The 18511-nt window shown below is 34.5% G+C and overlaps 1 pseudogene; it reads left to right on the forward strand.

Annotated features, from left to right (window-relative positions):
- Positions 1-17508, forward strand: part of LOC105308425 — a 96348-nt pseudogene extending 78840 nt beyond the window's left edge.
- Positions 17509-18511: the final 1003 nt, after the last annotated feature.

Consider the following 18511-nt stretch of genomic DNA (forward strand, 5'->3'; position numbering starts at 1 on the left):
TTGGATAAATGAGCATTCTAGACAAGAATGAAGTTTAAAAAGGGTCATCTGTGTATAGTGGTAGTCCAAAATCTAGGTCAAAAAGGTATTTCAAGAATTATTTTTGCCAGACTTCAAAATTACAACTAAATTACAGAACAACTATGCTTGAGAACCACCTGAAGTCTACCTGAACAGAGCTTCTATAACTGATGACATAGAGAACAAGCCATGCCGAGACTTGTAGGAGGGACAAAGACTCCAAACAAGCTGGTTCCACACCCATGTGTGGCAGTTAAGAATTGAGAGGGATATTTCTGCTGTGGAGGTCCCCACTGAGGAGCTATAGGTCCCAGCACTACACCAGGCTCCCCAGCCCAGAGCAGTGGTTCAAAGAAGATAAGGAGAGATTCAGTCCATGTGATATGGAGGGCTTCTTTACACCCAGGCATCCTCTTAAAAAGCACAAGCACAGACTCACTCACTCACTCTTAAACACTTGCCCTAAGCTCCAGATAAGGGACAATAGCTCGAAAAGAATCAGGGACATATGAAGAGGAACTGAATTGCCTGGCTTCAGGGCAAGGGCTGGAGGGGCAGCTCTCTCCAGGACTAAAGTACCCACCAATACCACTGTTCTTTTGTAAAGCCCTCCCTCCACATAGCCTGCAGGTGCTGGTGAGTGTCACATATAAGTCTCTATCAACTTGGCTTACACCCTAGAGATTTCCTGTGACCTCCACCCCACTCAACTCATGTACCACCTGAAAACCCTTTCAGCAGCTCTTTCTCATAAGCAGCTAGCCTCAGCTTGCATTACAGAGTTCCCTAAAACCTCTCAAAGGTCCACAAGCCCCAAATAAGCAGCAGCTGGCTTTGGCGTGCACTGTACCATTGCTAAGTAGCCCCAAGCCAACATGAGTGACAACCAGCTTTAGTTCACAGCATGACCCTTCCAGGTGCCCAGCACAAGAAACTATCAACAACAGATCACTTTGTAGTTCCTACCAGGTGAATTCGGGCCAGACACAGGCAGTAGACACAGACACAGTAGCCTACACTAGAGCCCCTCCCAAGAGCCACAGAACCAACATACCTGGTGGTCAGCTTCAGTCCACACCAGAGCACCACCTAATGAATACCACAAATGACACACCCAAATAGTAGATGCAGCAGGCAACAGAGCCTCACTCAAGCGAATCCCACTCCATAGATCTGCCCCCATACAACAGCTTGTCTGCTGTAGTCACAGCCAGGCCTCACAGCCAGGCCTCACAGCCAGTCAGCTTGAAAGTTAATCTCTCCCACAACATGCCAATAGCAATCAAGGCTTAACTTCAACAAGAGGATATACACAAACCACACAAGGGACACCCCTGGAGCACCAAGCTCAGGTGAACAAGGAGACTGTGCCACTAAATCCCACAGAACATCTACCACATAAAGCCATCCTGCCAAGACTAGAAGATGTAACAGATGTACCTCATACATAGAAAAAACCACAAGGAATCAGCCAAAATGAGGAGGCAAAGAAACTTGTCCCAAATGAAAAAAAACAGGACAAAACTCCAGAGAAACAACTAAACAAAATTGAGGCAAGCAATCTACCAGTTGCAGAGTTCAAAATACTACCTATGAGAATGCTCAGTGGACTTGCCTTTGGGGAAGAATAAAAAACTCAGAATTAAGAGTTACAAATTGGTAGTTATGAAATAGTCATAGGGATATAGAGTATAGCATGGGGAATATAGTCATTAGTATTGTAATAACTATGTATGTTGTCAGATGGTTACTGGATTTATCGGGGTGATCATTTCGTGAGTTACTAATTGAAATCCATCAACTTCATGGAGGCAAAAACTGTTAGTAATGTATACTTAATAAATAGTTGTTGAAATACCTTTTTATTATAGGAAAAATATCTTGTCTGCTTTAGTAAAACTTACACCCATCAGAAGAGTGCTTGAATATAGCAGACCTTCAATAAATATCTTTGAATAAATGAAGCCAATGTCAAAGTACAATGTGAGTGAGAAAGAGAGCTTTTTTCTCTACTGGGATTAGCTGTCAATGATGGTCTTTTTCTTTTATTCTGCTAGTGAAAAATATAGAAAAACTGTGAGGAAAGCACAGATGGAGCTAGGTGACAATAGAGAACAAATATAAAAAAAATGAAATTATCAAGGTGGCTCCCTACTGTAGTGGTAATCACGTCTGCTTTACACTCAGAAGGTCCTAGATTCGTGCCCTAGGTGGAGCCATGGACCATACCCCGGGTGCACCAGCCCACCCGCCCCCCCCAAGTGAGCCAGGCCCTCCGAGTATGCCACCAGGGGCACCAGGCCCCGGATGTGCACCCCGAGCGCATGGGAGGAGATGCCCCACCTTCAGAGATCCAGTTCTTAAAAGGAAGAGGGCAACATCCGTAGATCAGAGGTAGAAGTGGCAAGGAAATTAAAGAGAGGGGCAGGGGCGGAGAAAAAGAAAAAAGAATAAAATTATCTAGAAAGAAGAAAAGTGTGCAGAAAATATAAAAAGGAGACTAAACTTTATTGTTACAAGTATACCTACCGTATTCCAGACACAGCATTAGCTCCATAAAAACACATTATTCTTAATTCTCTTGTTTGTGAGATAGATCTGGCAGGTCTCATTTTACAAAGAAAGAAATAGACTCAGACAATTTAAATAATTAAAGTAAGGTCACAAATTTAAATAATTAAAGCAGAGTCTATCTGACCAGCAAACTGTTTAAAACCAGCCTCGGAGACTGCTTTCTGTGCACAAATTTCATTCTTATTAAAAGTATTTTTACCCCCCACAATCTTTTGCACTAGATAAGCACGCAATAAATATTTGTTAAATGAATCAAAGATCCCTTTACAGAAATGTTTTAAAAGTAGACAGAAATAAATAAATAAAACATAATAGTGCGTTTAGTTAGAATGAATGAATGAATGAATAAATAAATAAATAAATAAATAAATAAAGGCAGATAGAAACCCATGTATGTTAATAGTGATTTTTAGTTTTTAGTTTTTAGCTTTTTAAATCAAAATATACTAGGTAGGAAAATTAAAAAAAAAAAAATTACTTGCCAAAAGATTAATGAAGGATGTGATCTAATCATCTTTCAAATCATTAGGCCAACCTAAACAGAAAGGTATTTTAGGCTTTGAAAAGTGATTCTTATGTATGCAGAATTACAAATGGGCTAATTTTTTCTATATCTCCATAATTTACAGAATAATTATTGATGAGTACACAACACACAGTCTCTGGAGACATGATTTGTGTGAGTGCTTAGCTTTTCAAAGCTTAAATCTCTGTAGTCACTATTAAAAATGAATTGATAGTAAATGTGCTATAATTAGTCCACCTATTCTATTTGCACATGAAATTTTCATGCTAAATATCTCCTTTATTTAGGAGAGAATGCAAATGTATTACAATGATGCAATCAAAAATAAATTGGAACTTTTAGTTTCCCTGCAATATTCCTTGTTTTTAATTCACTCAGACTTTTCATATATCATTCAACTTTAAAATATTTCTCAATTTTTACCTGAAAATTACAGGTGCAAGGAGGAGTCTAGGTAGAACATTTGGATAATAATCTGAATCCCCTCAAAGGTATGTGCACTGATGCTGGGTTGTTTGCCCTCTTGGTTCTCAAGCCTTCTCTGCTCTGCTCTCTATCACCGGACCATCATTTATAGGCTGCACATACAAGGCCTCTTACCAGAGGGTTTCCTACCTTGCTTGGACAATGGGAGGAACTGGTAGGAGGATGGAAGGAAGAAAGAAGCCAAACTGTATCACTCCATCCCTCTCTACCCATGTGACCTCAGTTCTATGGCAGTGCTTGCCCCTCCTTTGTGCCTCCAGTTGTCTACATAAAAGACCTGCCAGGTGATCTTGACCCCTAACCTCTGATAACATCATCTCCCTTTGTGCTCCAATCTAGGGGTAATAGTGACTTCTGGCTGTCGTTAATCTCTGGGTTGCCTCACTATCATCAACTGTTATCTTCATAGCCCTTCCATTTCCTGTATAACACTCCTGTATTAAATTTCCTCTGTTCTAAATATTTAAAGCAGTTAGTGTTTCTCTGATTAGAGCCAATCATATGCTTACTCCTTAAAGGAAGGGACCTAGTTTGTCTTGTTTAATGCTATATATTCTAGTACCTAAGAGGGTACCAGATATATATGAAGTAGTCAGTGAAAATATGTTGAGCATATAAATCCTCTGGCCTGGTAGTTTTCAATCTTTATGGAGTGTCAGAAGTAACTGGAGGGCTTGTTATAACACAGATTGCTACCCCCTACATCCCCCCTTTCCCAAATTTCTGATTTAATAGGACTAGAATAAGACCCCGAAATTTGCAATTCTTACACATTCCTAGGTGATGCTGATGCTGCTATTTCAGGGACCACACTTTGAAAGAACTTCTGCTTTAGGCCATGAGCCTCCCTGCATACAATCAAACCTGAATATCCATACTGGAATAAACATCTACATCAATGAGCACTAACATTTCATATTTTAAATATTTAAAGGTAATCTGGCATCCATGTTCCATTATTGTAACCACATTGATAAAAATTGTGTGGTTACAAGGTTTGCTATGAAAGCAAGAAAATTATAAATTTTTAAGTTTTACCAAGAATGGTTTTACAAGTCAATTAAATCGTTTTAAAAATTTGCCTTTAAATTTTTTTATTTACTCTTTTTTTAAGTCTAATTTTGAAGAAAGGTCAACTTTCATAAAATTGATCAAGTTGAATACTCTTGTTCTTTTATTCTCTATAAAGAGCATGAGGAAAATAAGTTCTACAAAATAATACTTAAAAATTCATTAGATCTTTTTTAAAGAAAATATCACCAACTAAGAAAAGATGTTCTTCACATATTAGTATAAATTAATTTGATTACTCAAATTTCTTTGCCATGATATAATAAATCTCAAATTAATAAAAATGGTTAGTATATTACTATGCTCCATTAGGATGAATGTAAACTCTATAAAGGTAAGGTCCATCTGTGTCGTTCTATAATATATGCCTCAACACCCAGCACAGTGCTTAGTATGTAATAGCCATTCAGTACTTATTGGCTGAATAAAACAAAAAGGTAAATGAATTAATTATTGAATCATTCTAAGCTGGTTTGGTTTTTGCCGTAGTTTATTTGTAAAAGAATTTTGTTCTAATAAATTCTCATAGCTTATATATTTTCCTCTGCCTGCAATACAGCCACGTATTTTCAGGAAACTCCCTCTAACAAGGATGGAATAAGTTGGCAAGGCTTTAACTAACAAGCATTGTGATAACATAAAGCTATTAGACTTAACTTTCTCTGATGGCTTGGAAAAGAGCACAGTTGTATTATTCCCTAGACTTGATTAAGACAAAATTTAGGATATACTTTAATTTCTCTCCCTCGCCGTCTTTAATCCATTAGCAAACTCTATGAGCTCTATTTTTTAAAAATTATCTTAAATAGGTTATATCTTACAACCTGCACTGTACCCACACTCACCCAAAGCCACCATCTTCTTTGACTTAAACTATAGTGATGTCATCCCTGCTCCCAATTTTGTCCCTTGAAGTTTTTTCTCCACATGCCTGCTGAGGTGATCTTAAAAAAGAAAAATAATTAATAATAATAATAATAAAGAATAATACTCCAATCATGCCACTCGGAACTCTCTAATGTCTTACAATATTTTTAGAACAAAATCAAAATTCTTATACTAATTGATCATTCAGTTGCCTCTGCATAGACACCTCCTCTCCTTCATCCAGGTTCAAGTTTCTAGAACTCACCAAGAGCATTCCTAGTCACTTCAGTCATCTCAGTGCCTTTGCCCTGGTTGTTTTCTCTACCTGTAATAATCTTTCTTAGATCTTTTTTTTTTTTTTTGCTTATATATTTTTTTCACATTATTCAGATCTCTGCTCAAAATTTACCTCTACCAAAGGTCTTCTCCAGTACCCTACCTAAAATAATGTTCCCTTTCCTCCTCTGAGTCACTTTGTCTTTTTCCTAAATAGATCTATCTGAAATTACATATTTATTTATTAGTGTACTTCTATACAATTTGTGTCCACAGTAGAATGCAAACTCCATGAGGACACAGATTTAGTCTCTTTTTTTCCAGTTTTATTGAGATATAATTGACATACAGCACTGTATAAGTTTAAGGAGTTCAAGGTGCCCAACAATGATTTGACCTACTTATATTGCAAAATTATGACAATGAGTTCAGTTAACATCCATTATCTTATATAAATCTCATATAAATACCAAAAAGAAAAAAAGAAAAAAATTTCCTTTGGATGAGCTCTTAAGATCTATCTTAACAACTTTTAAACACAGCAGTGTTAGCTATTGCCATCACGTTGTACATTACATGTTTAGTACTTATCCTATAACTAGAAATTTTACCTTTCAATCACCTTTATCTAATTCCCTCTCCCCTACTCCCACCTCTGGTAACCGCAAATCTGGAGTATTTTTTCTCTTTTGTCCACTGCTGTATCTCAATGTCTCGAATAATACCTAGCAAAGGGCAAGTTCCCTATAAACATCTGCTGAATGAATAAAATATCAAATGCAAATTGTGCCTAAATTCAACTTGAAAGGAGAAAAAATTTGCTTTACCATCTACCTTTTTCTCATTCTAAATCTTCTCCTAGTGGATTCCTGCCCACTCTTACACATACACACATGCCTACATGCCTACACACTCAATGAAGTAGTGTGCTGCTGTTTTTCTTACATCTCCATCATGAAAGCATATAGTTCTATTATGCATTCATATTGAAATATAAATAACTGAGAATAATTTCCAGAGCAATGGCTTTCAAACTTGCTCACAATTTATCGATCTTAAATAAAGAAAAGTAAACTCTTAAAATCTAGCACCTTAATCATTGTAGCATTATTTGTAATTGCAAAATATTGGAAATAATCTAAATGCCCATATATAGTAGACTGGTTGAATAAATCGTGGAATATCATGTAGCTATTTTTAAATAAGACAATGAGGAGAATCTATGTGAATTGACTTGGAATGATTTCTAGTATATATTGTTTAAAAAAATACGTGCAAAAGAATATGTAGATAATGCTATCTTTTGTGTAAGGAAGAAGGGAAAATAAAAAATGTACCCATGTATCTGGGTTTTTCTTTTGTAAACAAAACACAGGAAGAATAAATCAGAAACTAATGAAACTGATTTTCAAAATGTTGTTGGGAATACGATGAAAAGGAAGCGAAGGGAGCAACGATTTTTGGAGTATACATTTTGTGTTTTGACTTTTGGAATTATGTTAATGTCTTGTATATTTAAATTTTGAAATAAAATCAACAAGGATGGAAGGAACAATTTCAAGTTGCACACAAATAAAAACAAAAAGACCTAAATGTTTTACGAATAAATAACATAACCACTTCGAAGGAGTTAAAAAAAACTGAACCAAGTAGCTTTTGAACACAGTACTTTAATTATTAATCTTCATTATAAACACCAAAAAAGATCTCAAACAAATCTTAAACTCTACCTAGAAATTTTGTTTTTTGTTTCCATACCAATATGGGTATAGTAAATCTGAAACTATATTTAGTGTGTATTATAGGATTGACCAAATGAGTAAGTATGTTAATATTCTTGAGAGATAGGATTCTCACTGTAAGAGAATAAAGATACAAATATGTAATGGTGGAAAACAAAAAAGAACCCTTAGGAGTTAATTTGGAATTTGAATTATCATTAACTCATGATTTTACACCACACACACCATATGCACACACATGTACAATGTGTGTTCCAAAAATCTTAGTACATTATACTTATGGGTGTATATACACATATACATCTATATATATGTATGTATGTGTGTGTACACACATATATTTCTGCTTCACATGCAATTTCTTATTTTCCTCAATTCTATCTGCTGAAAGGCCTAGAAGAAATGATACCTTAGTAGCAATGAAAATACCCAAGGCTAATATTTGTAAATGTTATTCTTCACTAAAAGGAATCAGGGCTCCTTTGAAAAATGGCTGATTCCAGAGTTAGTGCAGAAAAGTACAAGATTAGCCCAGAAAATCTTGTTATTCAAAAATGTGCAGAATTGATCCAAAGAAAAATGGGGCATATCAAAGCAATATAAGAGTCAATTTTAAGGAATGCTTACTAGCCAGCTGGGATAATTTTAGATCGAAATAAATAATGACAATAACAGATTGTAACCATCAAATAAAGTAAGAATTCATTAGTTTATACTGATAATAAATAAAGAAAAAAAGAAAAGGTCTTCCTTACAATAGAATGACAAATAATAAATGCAAAAAAAAAAAAGTGAGAATTTTAACAATTACCATTTGCAACCATCAAAATAATAATTTATTAAGGCAAGAATCATCAATAGATTATAAAACAATTGGATGAAAGTTTGAAGAAGAACAAGATACTATAAAATTTTAAAGTATTCCTCTATAGATTACTTATTAGTTACAAAGAGAAAAATGATAATTTCATAGAGGAGAAACCTGGAAGATAGCACTTTAGCCAATCGATCAAAGCATTGTCAATAGTAGGACAAACTGCCATCATATGCCTCTTAATGTGATACATGAAGAAGGTCATAATATCACGTATGAGGTATTTCTCCAAAAGTGTATAATCTAAATCTAATGATGAAGACATATTAGACAAATTCAAACTAAAGGACATTCTATATTGATGACTAATCTATATTCTTCCAAATGGTCAAAAAAGACAAAGAAAGGCTGAGAAACAATTTCAGGACTACTTTTGGTGTCCTGCTTTAAAGATAAAAAGGCATAACTAAATGCAGTTCATGTAGCTGGATTACATGTTAGACTGTAGAGAAGAAATTAAAAGAATATTTTGGGAACAGTTGGCAAAACTTAAATATGTAGTGTATGTTAAATAAGACTATTGCATCAATGTTAAATTTCATGAGGCTGACCATAATTCTATGGTTACGTAATAGAATGGCCTTTTACTGAAACAATTCTAACTAAAGCATTTATGTGTAAAGAGTCATAAAGTGGACAAAGTACATTAAATGGTTCTGGCAAAAAATAATAAATAGGCAATGGACAGATAGTTAGCCAGATAGATAGATTAGATAGCTAGATAAATAATAGATAGATAAATGATGATGATGATGATAGATAGATAGATAGATAGATAGATAGATAGATAGATAGATGATAGATGGATAGGTAATGTTAATAACTACTAAATCTGAATGAAGGGTATAAAAAAGGGTTTTTTAAAATATTATTTTTGCAATTCTTCCATGAGATAAAAATTATTTTAAATAAAATTAATTATTTCAAAATAATAGTTTTTTTTTTTTTACTATTACTGTTTCAGGCATTATATGGTGACATAGAACTCTGGTGGATATGATCTGGTTATTGGCAGAATGAAATATATGATAGAGTACAAATTCATTCTTTTATGTATTCATTCCATACTTTACTGCAGGGAGACAGACAATAAACTAAAAATAAAGAAATAAATATAAAAATTACAAAATTATCTGTTTAATGAAGAAAAATAATAAAGGGATGAAAGTTAGGGAGTTAAAGTTTGTTGTATTTTAAATAAGGTAGTCAGAGGAGGTCTCACTCCTAAGTTCTTACGTAAAGACCTGAAGAAGTTTGGGAGGTGCTCATACCTGAGGAGAAATTTGGGAGGTGCTCATTCCAGAAGGAGAGATACAGTGGTATTCTGGTAAATTTTAACAGGTTCTCTGTGGCATGAAGAGACCTGATTTTTAGAGTTTTCCAGTTTCCTTGGTGTAAATACTCCCACCTTGGCTGATTTCCAGCTACCACTGATATAACAACTGATTAGTACAGTTCCTGAAAATTCAACAATTGACTCTCACAGGCCAGTTGGAGCTCACCCCAAAATACCACTGAGAGAATAGAGTAGGTGCAGAAGCCCAAGGCAGGAGGTGCATGCTATACGCATACCTTGTTTGAAGCCAATGAAAGTGGAGAAGGAGTGAGCCAAGGGCAAAGGGTAGCGGATTGAGTACAGAGGAAAAAAAAAAACAAAACAAGAGACTTGATTGTATAGGGCCTTGTAGGCCTGGTGAGGACTTTTATTCAAAGTGAACTCAGAAGCCATTGAAGGAGTCTGAGCAGGGAAGCAACATGGTCTGACATTTACTTTGACAAGATGACTGGGGCTGCTACCATGGAAACACAGTGTAGGCAATGAGGGGTGGAAACAGGAAAACAGGAGGCTATTACAATAACAGAGAAAAATGATAGTGCCTAGCCCTAGGCTCTTAGCAGTGAAAGTAGTGATAAGTAAGGTAAGTTAGGATATATTTTGAATCTAGAGCTCACAGGATCTGCAGTTCAATTGGATGGGGGGTAAAAGAGAAAGAGAGGGGTCAAAGATGATTGCAATGTTTTTTAACTGATTTACCAAAAAGATGGAATTGCCATTAACAGAGAAAATAAACGCTATGGAAGGTAAGAATTTGTGGGAGTTCAATTTTACACACCTTGAATTTGAGATTTGAATGGAGAAGTCCAGTAAATGATAACAGAATAAATACAGAGTAGAAGTAGGTTAGGAGTAGTGAGCACCAAATCCAGAGGTAGTTCTCACTGATGCTGTAGCTGCATGAAACCCACTGATTTCATTGACTTCTGTATTCCTTTCTCTTCTTTTTCTTTTTCTTTTTTTTCTCTGAAGTTCTGCACATTTGTGTTTATAAATGGAGAAACTAATGCAACCAACTTGTTCTAAGCACACATATGAAAACGGAAAGTTTTAAATAGATGTTCTCCCCTGCATAAACTAATTTTCTGAGTAAATCAGAAAAAAATACTTGAGCTATTTATATTTTCTACCATCCAAAATTTAATACAGAGGGTATAGATGTCAGCTAGAAATCAACTACCATCACAAATAGAAAATTCTTTTTATTTTAATAATGGTATACTAAACTGTTTTGAAAATTTTAGTTGTAACTAGCATTGTGTTTTATTCTTTTTTTTTTTTAATCAGTGAATATAGTGAAAGCACAGGTGGCAAAATATGTGCATGTTAGAGTCAAGTGCACAGATATTTTATAATGAAATTGTGCATAGATGTTTTAAAGCATAATATGTGTCTGTGTATATTATTGTTGGAAGTTTTAAAAAAAAGGCTCCTTACTTTCCCAGCTAGAACAATCTGGGAGATGATCAGCTGTAACTAAAGAGGAAAGAGTGCCAAGTTTACAGTGTGTTCATGCACATTTCTTTTCTCATAATTAATAGCCTCTGTGCTTGCTAAGTTTTTGGAAAGCAGCTCGAAGCCTACCTAGGTAATGCCTTCTGACAACGTTTTAAAGATCAGTTATGTCACATGGCTGCCTTTTAGAAAAAAGAGTCAGAATGCATAACTGTGCCATATGGCATCTCTGAAGAATCAGCCGGATTGGACAGACATTCATTGGATAAGGTCCCATAGTACTTGGAAAAGAATGTAGTTCTGTTGCCAAAATGTGGCCTTTGTTAATCTCCTAACTATCATTGTGCAGAAACCAATTCATCTGCATTAATTATAAACAAATTTTAATTACATCAGTAAAAGCCCATTATAACAATATCTGATGCCAAATAAGCTGTATTAACTCTTTGTAAGTCTCCAAAGCAAACTCTAGGTGTTGAAACATGGGTGTTTAATATGAGGCAAGAATTTCTCTAGCCAAGTGTAAAAATGCAGTTCTGACATTTAGTTTCTCAGTTCTTTTAGAGATCCCATGATGCTTTTGCTTTTCACAGATTATATCAAAAAGCAACTGATGCATATAAATTGTTAAAGGCAAATTATTCCTAATGAGAGTGTTTACACATTTTATTCTTTTGCTTAAGATTTAAAAAAAAAAAATTAAGCAGTTTGCATTGCAGAGCAATAATTTGCAGTGACACAAAACAACCTGACAAAATGTAACTTGATTCTGGTAAAATATTAATTTATTTGTGATAGTGCTCTGGACAACTTGATACCAAATGTATACTGTGCATCAAAGTATAATATCCTTAAAAACATGAAGAACCAAATCACTAGTGTGTTTTATGGCAGCAGTTTGGCCAAGAAAGCTTGCTGGTCCTTCCCACACAGAAACGATCTAGTTTGCAGATAACACATGGTGGTTACAGTGTGCACAGCCGTTGAGGTTGGACAGGATCCAGCTAGAAGGCTCATCTGTGTGCAGTAGTGTTGGAATCATCTTTGAAATCAGTTTTACTAATGTGTAGTTTTATTTTATTAGGCCAACCATCAAAAGTTTCTCTTCCTCTTGGAAATCATTCCTTTTGGTATTTGTATCACTCCTTGGACCTAAAAAGTTAAACAGTTTTAAACAAATAGACCAAATCCTGCCTTCTTACTCCATTAGACTTTGAAGTTTCTCATGTAAACCTCACATTATTTTCCCTTCTTTTTATACATCAGAAGAATTTATTTTTATAATCATAATAGGTAAATTCCAGAAAGTACTTTCCTCTGTAAATTTTCACTGTAATGAACATAGAGTTGCATATATCTTTTCGAATTAGTGTTACGGTTTTTTTAGGATAATAAGTAGTTTTGTTTTTAATTTTTTGAGGAACGTCCTTATACTGTTTTCCATAGTGGCTGTGCCAATTTGCAATCCCATCAACAGTTCACAAGGGTTCCCTTTTCTCCACATTCTCGTCAGCACTTGTTGTTTGTTGATTTATTAATGATGAACATTCTGACAGGTGTGAGGTGATATCTCATTGTGGTTTTCATTTGCATTTCTCTGCTAATTACTGATGTTAAACATCTTTTCATATATCTATTGGTCATCTATATGTTCTCTTTGGAGAAATGTCTAATCAGGTCCTCAGCCCAATTTTTAATTAGATTGTTAGTTTTTCTGGGTTCCATAGGTTCTTTGTAAATTTTAGATACTAACTCTTTATCAGAAGTATCATTGCCAAATATCTTCTCCGATTCAGTAAGTTGTCTTTGTGTTTAATTGATCACTTCCTTTTCTGTGCAAAAACTTTTTAGTTTGATGCAGTCCCATTTGTTCATTTTTTCTTTTGTTTAAATTGCTGAGGTGACATATCAGAAAAAATATTCTTAAGAGCAATGTCAGAGAATTTGCTACCTATGTTTTCTTCTGGCAGTTTTATGGTTTCAGGTCTTACTCTTCAGTCTTTAATCTATTTTGTGTCTATTCTTATATACAGTATAAAAAGGTAATCCAGTTTCACTTTTTTTGCATGCATCCATTCAGTTTTCCCAACACCATTTGTTGAATAGACTATCTTTACACCATTGTATATTCTTGCCTCTTTTATCATAGATTAATTGACCATGTAGGTGTGGATTTATTTCTGGGCTTTCTCTTCTGTTCCATTGATCTATGTGTCAGTTTTCATGCCAGTTCCATGCTGTTTTGATTAGTATAGCCTTGTATTATGGTTTGATATCAAATAGCATGTTACCTCCAACTTTGTTCTTCTCTTTCAAAACTGATGTGGCTATTTGGGGTCTTGTATGGTTCTATATAAATTTTAGGATTATTTGTTCTAGTTCTGTGAAAAATGTCATTGGTATTTTGATAAGGATTGCACTGAATCTATACATAGCTTTGGGTAGTGTGGATATTTTAATGATGTTAATTATTCCTATCCAGGAGCACGGTATGTGCTTCCCTTTATTTGTATCTTCTTAAATTTCTTTCTTCAATGTCGTATAATTTTCTTAGTACAAATCTTTTACCTTCTTGGTTAAATTTGTTCATAGGTATTTTATGTGTTTTTTGAAGCAATTGTAAATAGAATTGTTTTCTTAATTTCACTTTCTGACAATTTTTTACTGGGATATGAAAATGCAACCGATTCCAGAATATTTTGTATCCTGCTACTTTACTGAATTCATTTATCAGTTCTAATGGTTTTTTGGTAGACTCTTTAGGACTCTCTATATATAGTATTATGTCATCTGCAAATAATGACAATTTTACTTCTTCCTTTCCAATTTGAATGCCTTTCTATTTCTTTTTCTTGTCTTACTGCTGTGGCTAGGACTTCCAATACTACATTGAGTAAAAGTGTTTTAAATGGATATCCTTGTCTTGTTTCTGATCATAACAAAAAAAGTTTTTAGCTTTTTAGCATTGAGTATGATGTTAGCTGTGTGCTTGTCATATGTGGTCTTTATTAGTTGAAGTATGTTCATTATAATACCATTTTGCTGAGAGTTGAATCACAAATGGATGCTGGATTTTGTTAAATGCTTTTTCTGCATCTGTTGCTATAATCATGATTTTTATCTTTTATTTTTTTGTGTGTGATGTTTCATGTTAATTGATTTGGGGGGTATTTAATCAAGCCTGCATCCCAGAAATAAATCCTACTTGATTATGGTGTATGAACTTTTTAACATATTGCTGCATTCAATTTTTAGATATTTTGTTGAGAATTTTTGCATGTATGTTTATGAAGACTATAAGCCTATAATTTTCTTCTTTTTGTAATGTCTTTTTCTGGCTTTGGAATCGGGGTAATGATGGCCTCATAAAAGGAGCTTGGGAGGCTTCTCTCCTCTTGAATGCTTTGATAGTTTGAGAATAATTCTTAATTCTTCTTTGAATTTTGGTAAAATTTACCTTTGAAGCCATCCGGTATAGGACATTTGTTTCTTGGGAGTTTTTTGATTATTGATTTGATTTTGTTAATAGTAATCAGCCTGTTTATATTTTCTGTTGCTTCTTAATTCAGTCTTAGAAATTTGTATGTTTCTAGGTATTTATCCATTTTTTCCAGATTGTCAAATTTATTGATGTATAATTGTTTGTAGTATTTTCTTATAATCCTTTGTATTTCTGTGGTGTCTGTTGTCACTTCTTCTCTTTCATTTCTGAATTTATTTCATTGGGTCTTCTCTCTTTTTCTCTTAATGAGTCTGGTTAAAGATTTTTTCATTTTGTTTGTCTTTTCAATGAACCAGTTCTCGTTTATTAATCTTTTATATTGTTTTTTTTAGACTCTATTTCATTTATTTCCACTCTGGTCTTTATTATTTTTTACTTCTATTCCTTTGGGGCTTCATTTGTTGTTCTTTTTCTAGTTCTTTTGTATGTAAGGTTAGATTGTTTAATTGAGATTTTTCTCTTTTCTTGAGGTAGGCCTGTATTGCTATGAATTAGGACTGATTTTGCTCTGTCTCATAGATTTGTTTTTTGATTCAATTGTCTCAAGGTACCTTTTGACTTATTCCTTGATCTCATTGTTAACTTATTCATTATGTAGTAGCATGTTATGTAGCCTTCATGTGTTTGTGTGTTTTTTAGTTTTTTTTTTTTTCTTATAATTGATTTCTAGTTTCATACTATTGTGGCCAGAGAAGATGCTTGATATGATTTTAATCATCTTAAATTTATTGAGATTTGTTTTGTATCCTCACATGTGGTCTATCTTGAAAAATGTTTTCTGCTGCTTTTGGGTGAAATGCTCTAAAAATACCAACTAAATCATGCTGATCTAATACATCATTTAGGGCCACTGTTTTCTTGTTGATTTTCTGACTGGAAGGTCTGTCAATTGATATCAATGGTGTGTTAAATGTCTATACTATGACTATTACTGTCAATCTCCCCCTTTATATTGGTCAGTATTTGCTTCATACATTTAGGTGCTTCTATGTTGGGTGCATAAATGTTTACAAGGGGTATATACTCTTGTTGGATTAATCCTTTTATCATTATGAAATGTCCTTTTAATAGCCTTTGTTTTAAAGTCTATTTTGTTTAATATAAGCATTGCTACTCCAGCTTTTTTTTGTTTCCGTTTGCATAAATTTATCTTTTTTTCTATTTCTTTACTTTCAGTCTGTGTGTGTCTTTCAATCTGAAGTGGTTCTTGTAGACAACATATGTATGGGTCTCATTTTCTTATCCATTCAGCTCCCCTATGTCTTTTGATTGGAGCATTCAGTCCATTTACGTTTAAAGTGACTGTTGATAGGTACATAGTTGTTGCTGTTTTATTATTTATATTTATGTTCTCCCCTCTTTCTTCTTCTTAAAGAAGTCCCTTTAAAATTTTTTGTAGTACTGGTTTGGTGATGATAAACTCCTTTAGTTGTTTTTTTGTTTTTGTTTTTTGTTTGTTTGTTTATTTGTTTTGTCTAGAAAACTTCTTATCTGTTCTTTGATTCTAAATAATAGCTTTGCTGGGTAGAGTAATCTTAGTTGTAGGTCCTTGCTTTTCATTACATTAAATATTTCATGGCAATCTCTTTGGGCATGCAAAGTTTCTGTTGAGAAATCAACTGACAGTCTTATGGGGGCTCTCTTATATGTAACTAACTGCCTTTCTCTTGCTGCTTTTAAGATTATCTTGTTGTCTGGCTGGAAAGACAGTGTCCCACAATGAAGGCACCAGCTCTACCACCATCTCTTCCAGTTTCATCACTGGTGCAACAGGGCAAGGCAAAGGCAAAGGCAAAGGCAAAGGCAAAGGCAAAGGCAAAGATGGGTCCAGAGATTCAGCCATTAATCAAGTGCAGATAGATCGGTTAGTGGTATTAAAGAGAATCAAACTTTATCAAGAAAAAGTACAAGGAACTGAGGTAGTTCACGGAGTTCTTTTGGGCCTGGTTGTAGAAAATCAGTTTGAAATTACCAATTGCTTTCTTTTCCTATAGCACACAGAATATGATCTGACTTTGATGAAACTTAACATCAGACGGAAATGATGCTAACTCTTTATTATGTAAATATTGACCATCTTCACGTGGGCTGGTACAAGTTCACATACTGTGGCTCCTTCATCACCCAGATGCCCCTGGATTCTCGATTCAGTTACCAGAATGTCATTGAAGAATCTGTCATTTTCATTTACAATCTCATAATAACCCCTAGGGTCTCTCTCATTGAAGGCATAGAAAATGACTCCTAAACTGATAGAAGATTATAAAAAGAAGGATTTTTCTCCTAAAGCATTGAAAAGAAGAAATATCACCTTTGACCACATGTTTGAAAAAGTGCCGATTGTAATTAAAAATTCACATCTAATCCTAATTTGAGAGCTTGAGAAGTTAGCTGTGACTAATAAACATGACTTGCTCAGTCTTGCTATGAGCAATCATTTGGGAAAGAATCTTTAATTGCTGATGGACAGAGTGTATGAAATGAGCCTAGATATAGTTAAATATATATACGAGGAACATAAGTAAATAGCAGCAGCAGCAGAAACACAAGTATTAGCAGCGTCACCAGCAGGAAATTATGCAGTTCCAAGATTGAGGAGAACCCCTACTTTCTGAGGAGGATCTGTCTAAACTTTTCAAACCACTACAGCCTCCAGCCATGATGGATTCTCTACTCATTGCAGACCAGATTAATACTAACTGACAGAACATCAAAAAATTCATTGCCCAAAACTTGAGTAAACTCTTCATGGCTCAGGCTCTTGAAAATTACAACTAAGAGAAGGAAGTTTCCACAAAAGAAAGTAACTCTTGAGATCACATTGGGGCATCGCTTGGAAGAAATACATTTGCATATTGAAGTCTTTTTAGCCAATAATAAAATATAAACAAAAGAAAACAAAAACAAAATTTATTTCTTTGTCATTAAAGTGGTATTTTAATTATCATATGTCTTGATGTGGGTTTCTTTGGGTTCATCTTCTTTGAGACTTTCTGTGCTTCCTGGACTTGTATGTCTATTTCCTTCACCAGGTTAGGGAAGTTTTCAGTCATTATTTCTTCAAATTGGTTTCCAATACTTTTTTCTCTCTCTTCTCCTTTTGGTACCCATATGATGCAAATGTTGTTATATTTGTTGTTGTCCAAGAGGTCCCTTAAACCTTCCTCATTTTATTCTTCTTTGTTCTTTTTGCTGTTTCAATTAGGTGTTCTCTGCTACCTTGTCTTCTAAATCTCTGATTCAATCCTCTACTTCATTTAATCTGCTGTTGATTTCTTCTAGTATATTCTTCATTTTAGTTGTTGTATTCTTCATATCTGACTGGTTCTTTTTTATGGTTTTTATATCTTTTTTATGCTTGCTGTTTCTTTGTTGAAGTTCTCACTAAGTTCCTTAAGCATCCTGATAACCACTGTTTTGAACTTTGTACCTGATAGATTTCTTGCACCCATTTTGTTTAGTTCTTTTCCTGGAGTTTTCTTCTGTTTTTGTTTGTTTGTTTGTTTGGGATATGTTTTTTAGTTTTCTCACTTTGGCTGCCTCTCTGTGTTCTTTTTTATGTATTAGATATATCTGCTACATCTCGCAGTCTTAACAGGGTGACCTTATGTAGTAGGTGTCCTATGGGGCCCAGTGGTGTAGTTTCCCTGGTCACCTGAGCCATATGCTTCAGGAGTGTTCCTTGTGTGGGTTGTGTGTGCTCTTTTATTGTAGTTGAGCTTTGATTGCTATTGGCATGTTAGTAGGTGGGATTGACCCTCAGGCTGACTGGCTATGAGGA

This window comes from Pteropus vampyrus, unplaced genomic scaffold (genome assembly GCF_000151845.1).
Source record: "Pteropus vampyrus isolate Shadow unplaced genomic scaffold, Pvam_2.0 Scaffold572, whole genome shotgun sequence".
Taxonomy (NCBI): domain Eukaryota; kingdom Metazoa; phylum Chordata; class Mammalia; order Chiroptera; family Pteropodidae; genus Pteropus; species Pteropus vampyrus.